Source organism: Thunnus thynnus, chromosome 6, assembly GCF_963924715.1.
Source record: "Thunnus thynnus chromosome 6, fThuThy2.1, whole genome shotgun sequence".
In the NCBI taxonomy this organism is placed as follows: domain Eukaryota; kingdom Metazoa; phylum Chordata; class Actinopteri; order Scombriformes; family Scombridae; genus Thunnus; species Thunnus thynnus.
This window is the reverse complement of record NC_089522.1, coordinates 31,799,574-31,821,887: the sequence shown is the minus strand read 5'-3', so window position 1 is coordinate 31,821,887 and position 22,314 is coordinate 31,799,574. Positions and strand designations below refer to the sequence as shown.

The following is a 22,314-nucleotide window of genomic DNA, read 5'->3' as shown; positions in this document are numbered from 1 at the left end:
AACACTAATAATAATATTTAACTGAAGCTGCTGTCAACAGACGTCCGGTCTCATCAATGTCAAGCTGCAAAGTTTCTGTGACGACAGCCGGCAGCTCGTCACTGTTTCACTTTTACTATTTCATGTTTCGTATTTTTATTTAATGATGCATTTCATCTGATTACAACGTGTGAAATCATGGATTACAAGTCTGTGATTTATAATCCTGTCTGAATTTGGGTGCCGACATCGGCCCGAAGCTGGTCTGAAGCCGATTCTCCTCCCACAACACCCGCAAAACCAAACCTGCACAAAAACCGGCTCACATCTGCACCAGAACAAGCTCACATCTGCACCTGAACAAGCTCACATCTGCACCAGAACAGGCTCACATCTACACCAGAACAGGCTCACATCTGCACCAGAACAAGCTCACATCTGCACCAGAACAGGCTCACATCTACACCAGAACAGGCTCACATCTGCACCAGAACAAGCTCACATCTGCACCAGAACAGGCTCACATCTGCACCAGAACAAGCTCACATCTGCACCTGAACAAGCTCACATCTGCACCAGAACAGGCTCACATCTACACCAGAACAGGCTCACATCTGCACCAGAACAAGCTCACATCTGCACCAGAACAGGCTCACATCTGCACCAGAACAAGCTCACATCTGCACCAGAACAGGCTCACATCTGCACCAGAACAGGCTCACATCTGCACCAGAACAAGCTCACATCTGCACCTGAACAAGCTCACATCTGCACCAGAACAGGCTCACATCTGCACCAGAACAAGCTCACATCTGCACCAGATCAAGCTCACATCTGCACCAGAAGCAGCTCACATCTGCACCAGAAGCAGCTCACATCTGCACCAGAACAGGCTCACATCTGCACCAGAACAAGCTCACATCTGCACCTGAACAAGCTCACATCTGCACCAGAACAGGCTCACATCTGCACCAGAACAAGCTCACATCTGCACCAGATCAAGCTCACATCTGCACCAGAAGCAGCTCACATCTGCACCAGAAGCAGCTCACATCTGCACCAGAACAGGCTCACATCTACACCAGAACAGGCTCACATCTGCACCAGAACAAGCTCACATCTGCACCTGAACCAGCTCACATCTGCACCAGAACAGGCTCACATCTGCACCAGAACCAGCTTACACCTGCACCAGAACCAGCTCACATCTGCACCAGAAGCAGCTCACATCTGCACCAGAAGCAGCTCACATCTGCACCAGAAGCAGCTCACATCTGCACCTGAACCACCTTATTTCACAGAAGAGTGAAACGAGAATTAGACAAGAAGCAGCAACACATCACCTGTAACCATGGTAATTGGACACAACAAAGATGGACACAGCTGGAGTTTAAGAGGACGTAAAAATTGAAAATGAGACTAAAATGTCGCTGATGAAAACTAGGCGGGAAAGTCTTTAGTTTTTGTGTCAGAGCCGAGTATCGAACCCTCAACCCCGACCATTAACAGACAACCTTCTGTGAGTCATGTGACAGTAACACTGACGGTCAGCGCAGCAGCGTGTGAACAGAAAGTCGCCGGTTTGATTTCTAAACACCAGACGATTAAAGGTTCGTTCCACTGATTTCACAACTGAAGTCCAGTTTATTCCTCCTCAGTGAAAACTGTTGTATGATGTCTTCTGTGGCCTGATGATGTCATCGTGATGTCATCATGATGTCACATTTCTGACAGAAGGAGCTGTGGCTGTTTACCTGCAAGGAGGCTTTAATGAAAGGCGCTATCCGGGTGCATTATGGGAAATGTAGTCTGCACCTCTGCTGCTCAGATTTTGTGTTTTTATTCACATTGTCTATTTACACATAAAAACCAGAGTGGATTTTTTTGGAAATTGTAAATATGTGTAAAAAGTGCTGAGTGAATAAATGACATCACTGAAGAGATGAAAACATCAGATCTGTGTGGAGCGATGAGGAGACGGTGACCTTCCTCAAATCTATACATGAAACAAACAGAAAATTTTCCACCGTTTGAGCTTTAACTGCCGCTCCTTTAATGACGTCATCTCGTTGTGTCCTCTTCTTCTGTGATGGTTTAACGGCACCAACTGTCTCCTAATATTCAACACATCAGGAGCGGACGGAAACAAACATTCACTACATTTTACTTTTGAAGGTTTTCTGGAAATTCTGTTAAAATGTAAGCATTCGGATTAAACTTTGCTCGTGTGTTAGAGGTTAAAAACAGTCCATCAGTGAAGATGTAGAGAACAAAGAGGAAGTGTTAAGACCTTTTCCTCCTCACAGTGACATCATCATACCACACCAGGCTGAGACGCTAACTTAAACCCTGTTTGTCTTCCTGTGTTAACTGATCTGCACGGCTCGATTCAAAAGGTGACACATTTGAGGGGGTTTTTTTGCAGCTTCACACCTTCACAGCGCCCAGTTTGCTGACATCAGCTGACTGAAACTGACGGACAGGTTGTGATAGTCTGACAGACAGTCTGGATACACCTGAGCTGATATGAACTGTAGACCCCGGATCAACTCATGTACGTGTGAGGCTGACACATCAGAGCGAACCTCACATCTGAAAACACAGCTTCCACTGAAGATCCTGACTTCTGTTAACAACCTGAGCAGCCGAGTCTGTTCTGCATCGACACCAAAAAAAAAATCACACACAGCAGCTTTTACAACAGAGGAGAGCGAAGTCTCCGACAGAATAACACACAGCACAGCGGCGCAGATTATCTCAACAATCAATCAAACTATTACAGGAAGGAGATAAATAAAACGAGATGCGGATCTTGTGAGATAGTTACAGCGTTTCCACAGACGAGGCAGGGACGCGGCTATTGATTCATGTGTTAATCATTAATTGATTTGCTCGGACGACGGTGAAGACGTTTCTTAGATAAAACTTCCCTCTATTTGTTTTCTCGGCGAAACTCTCGCCTGATGACTCAAACTTAAAGAAGTCATAAAGGATTCATGTTTGAGCTCAGTGATGTTGTAAGAGATCTCTAAAGGTACAACTGCTTCTACTGCTTCCTCAAAAGTGAAAATAGTTTCCATAGAGGAGAAATACAGAGTTTAGTTTCTGTTAAAACACTGTTAACGTGTTCTTATCTTTAAACACGTGAATCTAAAACAAAGACTGGATTCATGCAGTATGGCAGCACTTAGAGTTTAGTAGGAGACACCAGAAGGTGCTGAATGTTCCAGATGCTTTTACAGAGACGATACAGATGATATAAAACATGTTACCGCAGATATTAAAGACATTACTGGTGTTAATGAAGATATTATATGATCTACAACTTCCACATGATGTTTGTGAATAAAGCCGCGTTTCTCTGCTGTCTGAGGGAACTTACTCAGAGAGAGAGAGAGAGAGGCAGTCACAGTCCCCTCTACCACTGATCTGATTCCTGCCCCACTAATTGAATCACAGCACAATTAACGAGAGTCAGCTGTCAATCAAAGCTTCATCACACACAGAGATAGAGATAGAGAGAGAGAAAGAGAGAGAGACACTTACTTCATTCAGGAAACAGTCCGTCTTTCTTTCATTCCTCCAAATAACAGACGACAAGAACTGAAAGAAGCAGCACACGGGCGAGAGAGAGGGAGAGAGGGGCGAACAACCAGAGACAGACAGATGGAGAGAGAGAGAGGGAGAGAGAGAGAGAGAGAGAGAGACAAGGGGGGGTGAGGGAGGGGAGGACAGGAGAGAGAGAGAGAGAGAGAGAGAGAGAGGCAGCGACAGAGGGAGGACGGGGCTGCAGCCGGCTGTAATCTCATTATTGTGAACGACACATTGTTCTGAGAGGGAGAGGGCGAGAGACATAGACACGCACAGGGGGAGAGAGAGACCCAGTGGGAATAGAGGGGGGGCGGGGCTTGGCTGCACACACACACACAAATGCAGGGGCGGGGTCCGGTGGGGGCGGGGTCAGAGTCTTTAATATTTAATCAGCAGTTTGAGGCGTGAAGTTGGAGAGAGAGAGAGAGAGAGAGAGAGAGTGAGGCAGTAAATCAGTGCAGCTGTGAGTGTTTTATAGGTTTCATCTGAACGACACCACACCCCTCTATCTGTCTCTATAGACGGCGCCGTGTGTGTCGGACTGGTTTTTGTCTTTACTTTACAGTTTACAGACCACAGTTCAAAATACGTCGTTACTAGAAGGGCAGCAAGTAACGATTATTTTTACTATTGATTAAATGTTTTGTATATAAAGTGTCAGAAAATAGTGAAAAATGTGTGTTATAATTTCTTAGAACACACAGTGACGTCTTCAAATGTCTTATTTTATCTGGTTGACAGTCCAAGATATAAAGATATTCAGTTTACTATCACGTATGACACAGAAAAGGTTAAAATCTTCATATTTAAGAAGCTGGAAACAGAAATTTTTTAGCATTTTTGCTTAAAAAAAAGACTAAAATGATAATTCAATTATCAAAATAGTTACAGATTAATTTTCTGTCAATCATCTAATCAATAATTACTAGTAAATGTACTGCAGTGAGTGTGTTTACCTGCTCACTAGTATCCTGGTTTTAATCATATTCAGGATGTGCTGTTTACATGGAATCTGAGAAACCTGGTTTATTCATATCTCTGTATATGTGACTCCAACAGTTTCCAGGTTTCTACTCGTCTGTGTGCAGTTGTGTCTTGATTTCTCAGCCTCTAAGTTCTGCACCAGTAAAGACTGTTTAGAAACCAGTGGATGTATTCACAAGACATTCTGAGAGCTGCTAACTTAGCCTAGAAATTTCTAACAGGGAGTCCTAGTTTAGGAGTGATTCAGGAAAAATTCTCAGAGCGACTCTGTGGAAGGAAGGGACAGAAACTTTTATCTTAGTGAGGAGGCGCGGTCGACCCCGTTGCTATGTATGACACATGCTTTTAAAATGTGTGATTGGTTGATCAGAAGAGAAAGAAAAACACACTTTTAGTGATAACGGACAGAGAACAGACAGTGAAATCGAGGCCTAATCATAGAATTTCATCTCTATGAAGACATGGTGTAATTATAAATACTATTTTATGTAATGAACATCATGGGTGGCCTATTCACATGATAATAGTTGTTATATTTATTTTCTTATGTTGATTTACCATGCTGGTCATTTTAGTACTTAATCTATTTGATATTAAAAGAGAAAAATGTTTCTGTGATTGCTGGTCAGTCTTTATAAGCAGCAGCATCAGTTAGGATGTCAATCTGTTTTTTTTTCCAGATTTTTCCATTTTTTCCATTCCAGTTTGTTATTTCTGCCATTATAATGTCATAGCGTTCAGTGGGAGATGTCAGCGCATCTCTAATGAGATCGACCACAAACATCATCCCTGCGTGATCTACTCTGTAGCGTTTCATTAACTCGCTGTCATTCAGTGTTTGGAGAATATTTCTCTTACTTCTTTGTCTTTCCGCCATTTTCTCCTCTGCTTAAGAAACTCTTAAGCCTCTTAAAAATCCTCAGTTTTTCACCTCAGGAGCTCTCTTAAGAGCTAAGACGCTTTGTCAATAACTTTTATCTTCACCAGGATCTTAACTGTGAGGGCAAATTCTTAGAAAACATCATAATTCCAAGAATTTTCTTAGAATTTCATCACCAGGAGCAACTCTTTGTACCAGGAAGCTTTATGAATACGACCACTGGATCAGGTGTTTACATGCAACAGTATCCTGGTTTCTACTGGAGTATTCCAGGGATCATATCCAGGTTTCTACAACCAGGAAGTATTTACATAAACAAAACATAACCAGGATACCAGTCAGTGTGCATATTTACATGCACACTAATATATAAACACACTCAATGAAAATGTTACTTAACTAAAAGCACATAAATATTATTATATGTACCAGTAAAACTACTGGTTATGATTATGTAGGCAAAACTGCCTCCTGTGTGTAGTACTATTAATATATTATGTTATATTATACTGCATACACACACACACACACACACACACACACACACACACACACACACACACACACTCAGCGAGCACTTTATTAGAAACACCTGAGCAATCTGATACAATCCAATACAGCAGCTCTGCCATAAATTCTATTTTTAAGAAGTTTTATACATTTCAGTTTTTGTTGACATTGTCAGAAAGATGATAAATGAGGTAAATGAGGTGGACAAAATATTAGGAACACTTTTCAGTACATAAAGTAGAATCCTCACCTTTCTGATAATGTCACCAAAATTTGAAAATGTATAATCTTTGTAAAGTAGAATTCATGGCAGAGCTGTTGTATTGTGTTGCATTAGATTGTATGTATATGTGTGTGTGTGGAACTCAACAGGAATCAGACCGATCCTCGTCACTCTTTGTGGGTTTTTTGCTAGAATAAAGTCGCGGTTATCCACATCTTCAAGTATCTACAACAACCAGTCGCCCTCGATTCAACCCTGCTTGGATAACCATGACCTGGATGACTGAGAAGCTTCACAGACAAAGTCTCGGTTAATTGAAGCTTCAGGAAGAAAAGCAGGTAACGTATCTCTCAGTTCTCTCCGTGTGTCGGCAGTTCAACCAGAATGAGCCTGAACGTCAACGGCTTTATTCTCTTTACTGGCTCGGCGGGGAGATAAGATGTCTGACTGGGAGATGTTACCTTGAAACTCAAAAGATTCATTGTCTCACAAATGAATGGCGCTTCCCCAGATGGTCTCGCACACATTTCATATTTGTACCTGTACATTTCTGCAACAACTCGAACAAACAGGAACTAAATGAGTCACATGATGTTTCTGGTCTGTATAACTCATGTCTGCCTATTCTGTCTATTTATATTTTGGTATTTCATCATGTTTACTTCTCTCATTACAGATTATGTTTAATTAAAGTCTACTCTGAATGCTTGTAGTATGTTATTTGTCACTCAGGAATATGTTAACGCCCCTTCAGGAGCGCCCGCCATCACTGCATCACACGTATCGAGCGCTTTAGGCAGGTAAACGCTCGCAGGTGAAGAGTAGCGTCAAGAATTTACAGGAATAAACAGCAGGATTTTGTGTTGGAAAGTGGATTAATAAACCTTTTACTGCTTTCATCTACAAGAGAAGTTGTTGTGAGCCGATACAGAAACACGTCAAGTCAACTTCCAACTGGTAACTCATCATAATTGATGAGGAGATGTGATCTATCAGGTTAATCAGACTGAGCTGAATTTACACTTCATCATCATCATCATCGTTTATGCGTGCCGACACATACGCTCCGACAGAAACCGCCTGTAAGACAAAGACTTTAGTGGATCAGAGACACACGAGGACACAGATGATTCAACATCTGAACACACAGTGGGAGCCATGAGAGCGGCCTCCGATTGGACGGTCGCTGATAACATCACAGCTCCTCTCGGGGTCAGCGGGACGTCCCACAGCTGATCTGGTTCTTTGATTCTCCTCCATCAGCTGCTACTGAGTGGGTGGTTCAATAATCCCAGTGTGGGCCCCGATGCATGATGGGAAGCAGCTGGTAAATATTCAACACGTCCAGGTGCAGCTCAGAACACAAGAAGAAGAAGAAGAACTTGTCCATCACCGGTTCTTCATCTTCTTTCTTGTTCCTGTTCTCTTCTTCTTCTTCTTCTTCTTCTTCTTCAGCTTCATCTGCTTTTTCTTTTTGTTCTCTTTGTTGCTCTTGTCCATCTTGGTCCTTTTTCTTGTTCTACTTGTTATATTGTTCTTGATGTCCTTCTTTTTGTTATTTCTCGTAATTCTTTATGTTCTTGTTGTCATTTTTATTGTTCTACTTGTTCTTTGTTTTGTTCTTGTTGAGTTAAAAGTGTAAAGTGCTAAAGGCAAAGCTGTGTTCACTACAAAGATGAACATAAAAACCTGTGTATTAAAATAAATAATAATAATAATACATCTGATAGATTCACTATCAATACTAATAGATACTGAGATCAGTTGTGTTTTTGGACGTAACGGCGGCAGAAGAGTGAGACTCAGGTTCAGGTGAGTGTCTGTTTGGTCTTTTTTGTGTCATCTGATTGGTTCTCAGCTGACAGGTCACAGCAGGTATCAACAGACAAAATAAGAAACTGTTCAGGTCGTCATGGTGACCGCAGGATGTTTAATGCGATGTGAAGTCAGCGTGAACTTCTACTGGTCCATGAAGAGTGTGTGTGTGTGTGTGTGTGTGTGTGTGTGTGTGTGTGTGTGTGTGTGTTATCAACACCATCTTATCTGCAGACACAACACACTGCTGGTAAAACATGTGTGTGTGACCTCATGTCTGTGTGTGTGTGTGTGTGTGTGTGACAATGCATTTATGCATTCATTCTCCTGTGTGTGTTAGAGCTCAGCTGGGAGTGTTTGTCCACTTCTCATCAGGAGCCTCATGCAATATTAATCACACACACACACACACACACACACACACACACACACACACACACACACACACACACACACAGGTCACATGCACCACTGCACACACACATCAATCAAACACACAAAGAGAAAAACACACACACAGCCTGAGGTGTGTGTGTGTGTGTATCTGTGTGTAGTTGTGTGTTTGTGTGTGTGTGTGTGTGTGTGTGTGTTGACAGCTGGTGGAGCAGCAGACATAAATATTGCGTCTATGATCTGATTTTATATCTCTGCATTAAACTGTCTCCTCACACACACTCGCACAAAATTTACATCTAAAATGGACAAAAAAGACAAACACTTCTGACCAACACAGCAGATGTTAAGACGGACGTATTCTTCTCATTTCCAGCTCTGTGTTTATTCTCTGGTGCTCTACTGGAATATCTTTGCATGATTTCCAGTTAAAAACTCCTTATTTATCTTATACTGGTCCTTTATACCGCCCCTCAGTTCAGCCTCTGTCTCAACAGGCCGTTTTTGCTCCTGTCTCTTTAAGGCCCGCCTCCCGATGAGCCCACTCTGTTCTGATTGGCCAGCTTCGTCAACAAACCATGAAACAAACTATAGTAGCAGGATTTCACTACTTTTTCTCATTCTTTACTTGAAAGGTCAACTTCTCGAATACATCCGTACATGTCGGAGCCAGCATCTGATCCAAAATATAAGAGTGGACAACACGAACAACACATGGAAAAACCTTAGCAACCACCTTAGCAACCAAAGCTACAGAACGGACAGCCATTTATGGGCATGCGCAACAATTCGACGTCAGCTTGCCCTGACTTTTGACTTGTAGGCAGCATTTCTACATACGTAACTTCAAGTTTTGGAACTTTGACCATGTTTAACATCCGACATCATAACAGGATATAAATAACAGACGATCACAAAAAGGATAATACGTTCCCTTTAAATATGATTATGGTGATATACTATTAAAAACACATCACTGAGTCACACCGCTGCACTGCGTCACATGTTCCTTCATCACTATGAACACACGCACTGCAGTTTATTTTGACTCAACCCCACACACACACACACACACACACACACACACACACACACACACACACCGTCCTGCTGCCAGAAATACTCACTAGAGCCCCAAATGTAGATTCATCTGATGCTGAAAACAGTCTGAGCATGAGATTCGTTGATAATAATCAAAACGTATGATAATACCAGTCTCATGATACAGCATTTAAAAATAGAGCCGAAACAATTAGTCTATTAATCCGTCAGTTAATCAACAGATAAAGAATCGACAATCTGTTTCCAGCTGAAATGTGAATGTTTTCCCGTTTTCTTTTTGTTCTGTGACGGTAAACTAAACATTTGAAGACTTTGTTTTTGGATTTGGGGAATAGAGTTGCAGAGTGGGAGTGGCCACTGGTTCCCTGGTGTTTTTCACCATTCTGTATTCCTGTTCTCCTGAAATAATGTAACAACCCTGTAGGTTTCTATTATTTCAACTTTGTTTCTGAGAAATAAAGTTTTGTCCATGATGTTGGCAGTCAGCTGACTCTGATCCAGAGCTGTTTACCAGCAGGAGGAGAGCTCAGAGTTTATTTTTTAAACTTTTGGGATTAAAAAGTGGATTTATCTTCACTCTCGCTCTCTCTTCGTCCATGTTGACCGCTGACTGGAGGGGAAACGGAAACGTCAAGGATGTCAGGGTTGATTTTGACCGATGAAAACAGGGTTAGGTTTAGGTCAGCCTGTTCTCTGATGCCTTGGCCGCTGTTGCTCTGGAGAGGAAGTCAGTCAGAGGTGTGAATCAGAGCATAATGACTTCCAAATGCTTCATTGTTGAAGTTGTAAAGAAAATCTGAATGCACTAAAAAGTGACCCAGAAATTTAAAAAAAAAAGATTCACCCTGTAGATTGTAAAATCTGTTTTCTCATCATCATCTATAGGTCTAAATTTTTATGTTTGCAGTCTCGTACCTTCGACTTTTAACGAAAGAACCAGATATTTTCTAACACAGTTGTTTATCTTTAGTACTGATGCTTTAACCAGGAGAGTTTCATGCTGATCCAAACTGCCTAAACACACAGTCACATAATGTTGTCTATTTTTACTTTGGGAACCAGGAGCTCCCAAAGTATCTCCTCCCACTCCGCAGCTCTATTGTGATTTTCATTTCCGCCTTTCTATAGACTGAACGACAGGAGAAAATAACTGATAGATTAATCAGTAAGAACAATAATTGTTAGTTGAGTTGCAGTCCGGGTAAGATATCTAATTTAGTTCTTTACTTGAAAAAAATGTGGATTTTCAGATTTCTGTGACAGTAAAATACAAGAGAGTCATCTGCAAAGAAAATATTAGATGCCAGTCTACAAACATTAGGTAGCTCACTGATATAAATGAGGAAGAACAAGGGCTCTAAAACTGATCCCTGTGGTACACCACGTCATGGATTTGTTGACAATAAGAATAAAACAGAATAAAACCAGAATTATACTTAAATGTTTAGACTACTTTGAACTTCAGAATAGAGATGTGAAGAGTAGACGTTGTTTTTGCAGCAGTTAGTGTTGCACAGTGGGTTTATCTTCATCACTATGAAACTGGAAACTTTTAAATTAAAATACCAGTTACACATTAATAATGATGTAATAAGTTATTTAACAGGATCTAATGGATTGTAATACATATTTTGCAGCTGGTTTCTGCACAATTTACACAGCTTTTTCATTGGTAAAAAAAATCCTTATAAATTATCAAATACAGTAGCACAGAATCCGTCTGTTAATTTATAGTTAAAAATGGCCTTAATTTTTTCTTAACAAAGGTGAAAATTCAGGGATGGCATGGCTGCTACATTTTTACCACTTAAAACCCCTTAAATAACCATTAATTGATCAGTCTTTCAGTCTATAAAATGACAGGAAATTAAAATGTCCATCAAAATCTCCCAAATCCAAAGACGATACCTTCAAATCTTCAGACACTCAGTTTACTAAACATTCACATTTCAGCAGGAAACAGATCAGTTTGGCATTTTGCCTTAAAATAATGACTCAAATCAAATAAGCAATTATAACAATGGTTGCCAGTTAATTGTCTGTCAGTTGACTAATAAGTTAATTGACCCATGGCATTGATCATTGCGGCTCTAAATCAATGAGACAGAACGCTCCCGATCCTCTGGTTTAAACATGAAATATTATATTATATTATATTTATCCCACTGTATTTCTGGGTGTGGTGTGTGTGAGTGTGTGTGTTGTTTATCAGGTATGTGAGGCTTTTCAGCAGAAACAAAAGATGAAGGACGAGCGAAGAGGCTTTAAGGGGGGAGAGTGGGAGGAGGAGGAGGAGGAGGAGGAGGAGGAGGGAGGGGGGTTTAGAGAGCGTGAAAAGCAGCTTGTAGAGAGATGAAGCAGCCAGGCGGAGTAATGAATGGAGGGGGGAGGGGAGGGGAGGAGGGGAGGTGAAAGGTGACACACAGTAATTGGGAGGAAATGTGGGTGATGGAGAGAAACACTGTGTCCTTGTTCGACACTACAGATACATAAAAAAAACTTTATTCATCCTGACGCAAAGATGCTTCATCTCCACAAATAAATAAATCTACACATGCAGGCTAAAAGCTGGTATCAGTTTCTGCTCTATGACTGTTATTATGTCACTTTATTAAGTTGGATCTAGTGGCTGATGTATATTTATTCTGTTTTATGTGCGTGGGACCCTCCCCCCCCTCCCCCCTATTGTCACACAGTATTTCTCACACTGTTTCCACATTGTTCCTTTTGGAAGATAAATGTTGGTAATCTAATATTAGTTGCTGCTACATTAATTTGTCTGAATATAAAGTGAAGCTTCATGTTTTTATTGGACAAAACAACAGCGCTGCCTCTGTGGACTTTGGTGCTCTTTATTTGTACCCACATTTCAATAAAGATCTATGAATACACATTTATTAAAATGAGCAGTCTATATTAAATTTCATCTTTTTTTTAAACATCTTTATTATAGCTACATTACAGATTAAATAACCTAATTCACTGCATCTCACTGTCAATTAGGTTATTTTTTCTTGTCTGTTAGTGGAGCTCTGAGTTGCTGCGTCCTCCCGTCTTCAGGAGGTTGGACTTTGGAGTTGAATTTGTGTAGTTCGAACTCTACACGAGTCTGAACTTGGCACGCTCTGTATTGAGAAAAAGGCCTGAGGTCTCCAGTTGAGGTCTTTGTCGGATCATGTGACTGACAGAACTGAACCTGATTGAACAGAAGCTTCATTGATCATCCAGATGATTATCTTCAGCAGCTCAGATGTTTAGATGTTTCATCTTTAATTTTGGTTTCTGAATTTAAAGAATCCAGTTTAACTATTTAGTAGTTCAGTTGACAGAAAACTAACCAACAATTATTTTTGATGAAGTAAAAAAAAGTAAAAAATCTTCAGTGTAACAATTTGATGCTTTTCAGATTTATTTGATTTCTTTGTGTTTGTGCTCCAGATTATAAGGTTTGATAGAATAGTTGTAATTTGGAGCCCAACTTGAATTAACTCTGTAACATAATAATAATAATAATAATAATAATAATATAACATTCAAAACCATAAACGTCCAAATGACAAAGAATCAAATGAGGAGTAACTGTGTTATAAAATACAAGCAATTAAAAAGAAAACAGAACACAGTTTGTTCTGATTCATGAACGTGAAGCGAAGGGAGACACAGCTACAGAAAGACAAAGACTGGTCTGTTACACACACACACACGCACACACATACACACACACACACACACACACACACAGTCGTGTTTCCATCACTTCAGAGGACATCGCATTGATTTACGATCAAATACTTCAGACTGTAACCTCAAACCAAGTCTTCATCCTAAAATTGAATGATTTATGTTATGAGGATGTGTTTTTTGTCCCCAAAAGGGAGATGAGTCACCATAACACACACACACACACACACACACACACACACACACACACACACTGTAGTGATCATCAGGTCAACGAGGCTGCATCTGCAAGTTCTTATGAAACAACCAATCAGATCACTGTGTCCTCCACCAATCAGAGCGCTGAGCGACGTTATCCAGCAGAAACTTTGAAACTCTGGATCTCAGTGATGAGTCGTCGTTTGGGTCGATGACCTCATCGGCCGCCATGTGTCGCCATGCGTCTCTGAGGTCACCGGTTTGCCATGGTAACCAGCTGCCTCAGCGCGTTTTTTTTTTGTCTGGCAGATAAGAGATTAAAGTCGCACCCACCTGTTGAGGCAACCGGCAGCGTCTTTAATGTTGTGAGGAGGAAGAGGAGGAATGTTCTTCATCAGGAGGACGTTTCCTGTAGAAACAAAAAGAGAAACACAGGAATTAAGTTTTGTTTTGACAGCGTGGATGTTCTGTCGACGTGTTTCCTGCAGATTCAGACTCTCAGCTCACAGACAGAAAAGTGCTGACTCACAACTGAAGACGGAACATTTTACAGTAACGACATAGATCATTATTCTTTAAGAAGTGATAAAGTTCCTCTTTTTGTTACTAAACTTCCACCTGCAGCTCAACAGGGAAACACTGTCCGAGGAAACACAAAGAGGGAATTTGATGCTAAAAAGACTGTAAATGTGTCAGATATCCACTTGATATGACTAACTCAGACTGATGAAGCCTCATATAAGCTTCACACAGACTTTTAAATGCATTTTGTCTCCCATCACTTACACTGAAAGCACATTTGAAGGACCTCTTAATCAGTCAGTATGAACAGGAGGAATGATTACAGCGAGGAAAACCTCTTTCACTGTTCATATGGACACCTGACTGCTGGTTTAACACACACTTGAAAAATTGTGAACCTGCCCTTTAACACTAGAGCTCACTGTTCACATCCATCAATTGTCTCCTAACCTTAACTATGTGGTTGTTATTGTAACCATGACAACAAAGGTCTCCCAATCTTAACAAAGTACTTATTTTAACCCAAACTACAATGTTTCTCTAAACCTAATGAAGGTGTTCTTGTGCATAAACCAAACACTGTTGTGTCACATCAGTTACTAAACCAGGTGACTGTTAATAAAGTTTCTCTGCTCGTCATGTTTCTGGGATTAAAACGAGACTCGTCGTTAAGTGGTTCGTTCCTTTTCTAGCTCTTTATCAGCCATCTGCCTTCAAGGTCAACTGTGAGGTCAAGCAATGAATCACTTCCTGTTTGTCCGCTGGACCATTTAATGAGTTAATGAGCAGTATGGAGTGTACAGCTCATCAATCACTGCAGCTATTGATTGATGATCTATAGAATGAGCAGCTCACACTCATCTGTCCTCGTCAATAAAGCTTCTGCTGAGCAGATCAGCTGACGACTGCTCACATTGTTCAAATGCACACAGAGATGATTTACTGTAACGAGATTAAAACCTCGGCAAACAACATTCACTGGAAAAAAACAAACATTTTCACTCAGAATCACTTCAGTGCTTCGCTGTAAACTGCTGAGTCTGAAACGCTGCTGCTGTCAGTTACACCCAGAGAGTCCAGTGAACACCTCCACCCACCGTCACTGTCAGAGCTCATCAGAGCCGGCTGCCAAATCTGAGCCGCAGAAACAAACGCTCAGTGGACCGACACAAACTGATTAACACAAAAGACACATTTCACGGGGCTAGAAGGTTTCTGTCTCGGGCCAACAGCAAAACAAAAAAACAAAGCTTGTGTACGAAAGTATGCAAATTAAGTATGTCAGCAGTTTAGCAGTCCTGTTAGCGCCTCCTGCAGGCTGCAGAGTTAATTACAGCCACAACTAGTCATTAGTCATTCAAATGTAAAGGATCAGTCCTCTAGAGAGCAGAGATGGGATCGATCAGAGCAGGAAGAAATAAAACTGGTTCTCTGAAGCAGAAGAATTTTATTCAAAGCTTTTCTTCTTCACAGAGTCTTCCTCAGGACAGAAACAGTCAAATCAGATCCACTAAACAGAGAAAACACCACAAATCGAACGATATCACATCACATGACAAAGATATCAACAAGCTGTAACAGTGACATCAAAATATTGATACATGAAAAGGAAACAGAAATAACCTTCATTCACTTTTTATCACTTAGAAAGTTGTTTATTATCTATTTCATCATTGAAGCCTGGATTTAAAACATCACATGTAAAAAAAAAAAAAAAAAAAAAAAATCCAACAGGTTAGAAATAAAAAGAAATAAAAGTTGCTCTCGCATTTCATCACCTCTGTCTGTCAGATCAGTGAGACAACACACTTCCTGTCACCTCCCCTCTGCATCTCATGATGCATCTTAAATCAAACTAACGGGTTCACACTGAGACTCGAACATTATTCACTGTGAGCTGAACCCTTAAAAACATGCTGGAGATGTTCAGAGATTCAGTTTTATTCAAATGTGAGTGGAGCCACGGCAACCGATCACTGTAAAATATGCAGGAATTTGGTGGAATCAACTAATATGTTGTTATTAACTCAAATTAAATATATAAGTTTGATAATTTCAAGTTAATTTCCAGTTTTAATTGCAATATCATTTTAGAACTCGTACTCGTCTTTTGACTTGAAATGATGAGTTGAATGACTCTACAGCTACAAGTTCACTCAACTCATTAAATTAAGTTTCTAAAGAAACATGTTTAGCATATCAGCAAATTTCCCAGCATGCATCGTCCCAGTGTAGTTTGAAGAAAACCCACATGATGGAAACTTGCTGTGTGTCTTTAATACATGTTATAATAAGTCATGGTTGTTTCTTTTCATATCAATAAAAACCATGCGAATCATGATGAAGGTTAATATTGAATTTAATCCCTGTGCACTACAATAATAATAATAATAATAATAATAATAATAATAATAATAATAATAAAGTCACTGAGAGCAGCTTTGATTGTGATCTTTGTACCGACTCTACAGCAGCCACCAACGCTGCAAGTTCTTAGTGTTGAATAAAAATCAAGAAATATAAATGAAAACCAAAATGATCCTGATTTAGATTTACAATATCAAACACCAACCAATCAATTAACAGATCTAAATCCACCAAACGAAGGCTTAGTGTTTATACAACATGCAATATTTAGTCAAGATAATGTTCGATGGTATTTGTAATATTTGTATTTGTTGACTTAAAGGTGCAGTGTGTAGGATTCTAGAGCCGGTGTTTGGTTTGTCCGTTCTGGGCTATCGTAGATAAAAGGAGGTGGAACATGGCGGGCTCTGTTGAAGAGGACCCGCTCCCTCTGTAGATATAAAAGGCTTATTCTAAGCTAACGAAAACACAACGATTCCCTTTTTTCAGGTGATTATACACTAAGGTCTTGTTTACACCTGGTCGTTTCCACGAGTGACCACATGTGATCGGATCTCACTTCCCCGCTCTAAACGCAAATAAACACACACATCATTCCCCTTCTCAAAGACCAAATTTGTTCGTTATTAACCGGCGGGAGGACCGGACTCAACTTGTTTGATAACGAGATAAATATTCAGGATATAAATATATATATATATATATATTTATATATATATATATAGAGAGAGAGAGTTATATGCAGCGATCTCCCCACAGCTGCGTTTCTCCTTTGAAAGACACTTTACGCATTTACGCACAAGACACTAACTTCATTCATTATTTAAATCTCCGACACGCCGACAGCAGTGGTCAGGATCTAATGTTAATTAATGTTGTTAATTAATTCATGTGTTCTTCTACACATTCAATAGGTCAGCTGTTACACACACACAGTCCAGGTTCATACTGTTTGGAGTAAAGAAGCCGTCCTGATAAATCCTGAGCTCATCATGTCGAGCAGCGCAGGACAGAAGAAACTATCCAGCTACGTTTAGCTTCTGAAATATTTTCTTAGACAGACAAGCGAAAAATTAAATAGTTTAATTTCTATTCTAACTGTCGATTTAAAGATGGAAACCTGTTAGGGGAATGAGAAAAACAGGAAAAAACAGAAAAACAAATAATTTGTTCATCCTGTTATCAGACAAGTTGAACAGCTTTGGACGGAGGATCCTGTGTCTAATCTGTCGGAGAGTAGAGGACGTCAGTTGAGTATCTGGTCCTTCAGTGTGGTCCAGGATGCATTGCGTTTACACTGCTAAATTAATGTGGTCACATGCAGCCCAGACCACCTCCGCATGTGGTCTGAGTGATCGGATCTCAATCCGTACTCAATGCGTCTTGGGTGCGTTTACACCTGTATTTAGAGCTGCTGTCCACTTGTGATCGGAGACAGATGTTAATACCAGGTGTGAACAGCGTCTGATTAAACATACTTATACATTTGATTTCTGCCACTAAATTCTACACACTGCACCTTTAAACTAAAATTTTAAGGCAACTCTTTCACTCATATTTTTAGTTGAAACAACCAGTTATATTTTACAGTGCTGGTGCAGATTATTAACCTGTTTATATATTTATATAAACTTATAGATATATTTACATTTACAGGCATCAGCAGAGTCGCTACATGTCTCAGTCATAGCTGCCATATTTTGGTATTTTTAGGAAAGGTTGAGTTACTTAGAAATGCCACCAGTGAGCTGTACTCTACATGTCTGCATGTCTGCAGGTTTTCAACACAGAGGAAAATATGAATATGAGGAGAGTGTTGGAGAGAGATAAGATTCATGTTGCTGGAACCTTCTGAGCCTCAGTTATGTCAAAAACTGCCTCTCCTTTCTTCCTTTTTTCTTTTTTCTTTTTTGTCTTTTATTTGGATAATCTGGTTCTATGTTTCGGAACAACACTTCCCATGATGCTTTGGGGGAAAAAGGCAGAAACTCATGTTGTCATGGAGTCAGTGTGAGTTAGCTGTGAGCTACATGTTTCTTTAGTCTGAATGTGTTTACAATCATGAAAAGTGCTGCTGAATGAACTGTTTTCACTTCCTGTTTGCACTGAGAGCTTTCAGACAACATCCCTGAGAACCTGCAGAAAACTTTATCTCAGGTTTATCTCTGATCAGGACATCAGAGATGTTTATCACCTGAAAAGTGCGAGTCACAGTGAATCTAACGAGATGGTTATCGTGTGTTTGCGTGTGTGTGTGTTCTGACTCAGGAGGTAAAGGGTTAAAGCGGTTTTTAAGTTGAATATCGTTGCATTAATTCATGCACACATATACAGAACCTGTCAGGCTCTGTTTTCTTTTTCTAAAATAAATCTGACATCACCATCTGTGGCTCCGCCTCCTGTCAATCAAACCCAGTCATCATGTCTAAAAGACAAAAAAACCAACAACAATAAAATCTCTTTCAGCAGCTTCAGGCTGCGTGTCAGCTGCTTTATAGTCTGAAGGACGAACGACACACACACACTCACGCGCACGCACGCACGCATACACACACACACACACACACACACACACACACACACAGAGGAACATCTGCTCTCTTAAGCTGCTCAATGTTCTTCACCAGTGAGTCTCTAACTGTGTGAGTCTGCTGTCTGCTGCTGGACAAGTAGAGTACAGGTGTACAGTCATACAGGTGTACAGTCATACAGGTGTACAGGTGTACAGTCATACAGGTGTACAGTCATACAGGTGTACAGTCATACAGGTGTACAGGTGTACAGTCATACAGGTGTACAGTCATACAGGTGTACAGTCATACAGGTGTACAGGTGTACAGTCATACAGGTGCACAGTCATACAGGTGCACAGTCATACAGGTGAGACTGAACCAGACTGGAAATGTGTCAAAAAAAAACAAAAACTAGCAGCTAAAATAGTTCAAACTGAATAACTGACCTCTCAGGTCTACAGGAGATTTTAGATCTCATGTAGACGATCAGAGTCCTCAGAATGACAGTGATATAAAACAGTCTGTGAGAGAGGACACACACACACACACACACACACACACACACACACTCACAGTGTAAATATCAGCACTAATCTTCTGAGTCAAAGTCCAGAATTTGTTTGGATTCTTGATGATTCAGTTCATAAATATCAATTTTTCATAAAGTTCCTCTCAGAATATTAAACTAAAATTTCTTCTACAATCAACAAGAGCAGCACTGTTGACCTACAAGAAGGACAAGTTAACGTTACTTTTAGTGCCTAAAACTTTTATAAAGTTCTGTATAACACAAACAACTTTATTCTATTTATTTGACACTTTAGAGACGTCTGTGTGTCCCTCAGACAGGTTTATATAAAACTAATTTATTTTCACAGTTCAATTCAATGCAGACTTGTTCTGTATTAAACAGAGATCATGATCTGCCAGAGACTAACCACAACACCGAAACTGTTTCATAATGAAGTGACTATCAGCTGATATTAGACTGAAGATCAGAACTGATGAAACATGTTTCTGAACGGTTTACTGACACGTTTCATCATCATCATCATCATCTGTGTGACTCAGCAGATACATTAAAGCTCTCTGTGCAGTTGTTAAGTTACTTTTTGTTCCTTATTTCTCACTAAAACTCTGACAAAGTGTTGAGTTCATTTCCTTCCTTAGAAAACATTTGCAAAGTATTTTAAATCCTGCATCTTTACATCTGTGTTTACTGGCTGCGGTTTTCTTCTTCTTCTTCTTCTTTGTCTTTGTTGGTGCATCACAGCCACCAGTACATAAGTGGAATAATGTGAAACTGTTGACAGGAACGTGTTTCGTGTCACCTGTGTGCACGTGAGCTCTCACGCTCATCAAACAGGGACACACTCATTAAAAACTGATCTATAGCATCACCAGAGAGAAACGCCACAGGAACCTTTAATTGAAGTTTCCTCATCATGTTAATATAAAAGTAATGACGTATTGTTGTTGTCAGTTGTATAAACATAGTTTCTAGGAGAAAGGTTTAGAAAAAGGTTTGCTAGGCAGCAGATATGAGCAGCTTCATCGACACAGTGGAGGCTGCTGCAGTTATAAATTAGATGTTTTGCTTTGCAGGACTCCATCGTACAGAAACAACTAGTCGATTTATTGGTAAAACGAATGCTGAAGTAATTTTTCACCCTTAAAATCTGAAAACATTCCTGTTGCAGCTGCTTTTCTTTGTCATGTGAGCTGATAAATTAATATGTTACGAGGTTTTTGGAGTTTTGGTCGGACAAACGAAAATATACAAAGACGTCATCTGGGGCTTTGGGATCGCACTTTTAATTGTGACTAAGCAATTAATCAATTAATTGAGAAAATAATCAGCAGATTAATTGATAATAAAAGATAATTATTAGTGGACTATGACTCAGTGAGAGAAAAGTATATGTGTGTGTGTGTGTGTTCCTCTGTGAGCGTGTGTGTGTCAGTGTTTCTCAGCGTTGCATCATCAGCCGACAGAAACTCATCAGCAAATATTTTAATAACTAATAACTGTAAACAACAAAGTGCTGCAACACACAGAGAGCTGACTGAAGGTCAGAGGATTCAAGTTTATCTGTTAACAGCGCTCCTATCATGTGACCATGCAGAGGTGTTGTTCCTCCTCATCTCAACTTCACTGGAAGATAAAATCAACCAGTCGTCCTTCTACAATTCAGATGAAGATATGAAGCTTCCTCAGTCTGAGTTATCTTTGTTCTGCCATCGTCTGCAGGTTTATTATCTGTTTGGTCTCAATAACAAAAAACCAGCATGTGGCTATCAGAACATCTCACAGAGAGAAATTGCACTAAAAACTGTGAAAACACTAAAAACACTGAAAATAGTGCAGGTTTAATTGTATTTAGTTTCTATTGTAGAAGTAAGAAGTTTAATTTTGCATTTTATGTATTTGTATAACAAACACAGTTGGAAGCAGAAGGTCAGTCAGAGGTCAGAGGTCACTGACTGCAGCAGCTGAGTGAACCTGAGTGACCTCAGCTGCTGTCTGGTGTGGTGCAGGGGCGTGTTGTTTAAAGCACCGGTGAGACAATTAAATACGATTTTACATCTCAGGAGCAGTTACTGCCCACATCCCTGACCCTCAATACGCAGCTGAAACGCACTAAAACATTTTATATGCTCTAAAACGCACTGAAACACTTTACACGCTCTGGAACACATTCAAGATTTTATTTTAACATTTATTTTTGCTTTTTTTGAGTAGTCTAACTGTTGATATTCACAACACATGAAAATCTAAAAAAAGTGATTATATTTGCCTCCATCATTTATAGAGCTGAAAAGTTGTAGCCAAACTCAGTATTGCAGGTTCATGTGACACACGCTGGTGAAAAAGACTTTCTCCACACACACATCATTAGAAAAGAAACATTTTTCTGACAAAACACTGAAAAACTTCGGCATGTACGTCTAGAGAGCAACTGTCAGTGGACTGAACAGGAAGCCATCTTGGAACATTGTATTGTGTTCATTTTATACTCTGAATTAACATATTTCCCCACCAGGGGAAATATTGTGTAGTAGTTCAACTAGTTTAGCAAAGTATACATTATAATTTGAGAAAAAAAAAGAATCCAGTCAGCTGTACAGTGAACACTATGTGTGTGAAAAGTCTAAACAATTTAAAAAAAAATTGATAGAATTATTTGAGCTACTCAACAATCTTCTATATTGAGAGAAAGATCAATAATAAGATCAATAATCGGATGATAGATGACACACATCATCATAGACACAGTCAGCAGCATCTCAGTGAAGTCTCTCCTGTATCTCTGCACGTTTACTGTTGACAGCAGACTTTATGTTTCTCATTCAGTGTGTGAAATAAAATAAATACACTTTGATTCACGATCAATTAATCAAGTCCTCTCAAACCTGAGCTGAGATAATACTGTGATATTTCTAATATTTCTACTGTTTCTACTCTCTGTGCTCCTCTCACTGAACTCAGAGTTTTTATTTTCATTTTCTCTGCAAAAAATTAAAACCGAAGCATCCAAATAGGCCACCAGTCGTATTTAGTAGTATTTAATCCCCATTAAACCTGACCCTGAAAC

General features: G+C 39.9%; 1 protein-coding gene across 3 annotated transcripts in view; it reads right to left on the bottom strand.

Annotated features, from left to right (window-relative positions):
* Window positions 1-22,314, bottom strand: part of plxnb3 (plexin B3) — a 91,465-nt gene that overhangs the window by 50,955 nt on the left and 18,196 nt on the right. For 2 of the 3 annotated variants that reach the window (XM_067593398.1, XM_067593399.1), the window contains exon 2: window positions 13,650-13,725. The gene's annotated coding sequence lies outside the window, so the exon portion shown is untranslated. Of the gene's footprint in view, window positions 1-3,525; window positions 3,740-13,649; window positions 13,726-22,314 lie in introns of those variants that run through there. The other variant, XM_067593400.1, reaches the window with a different exon arrangement.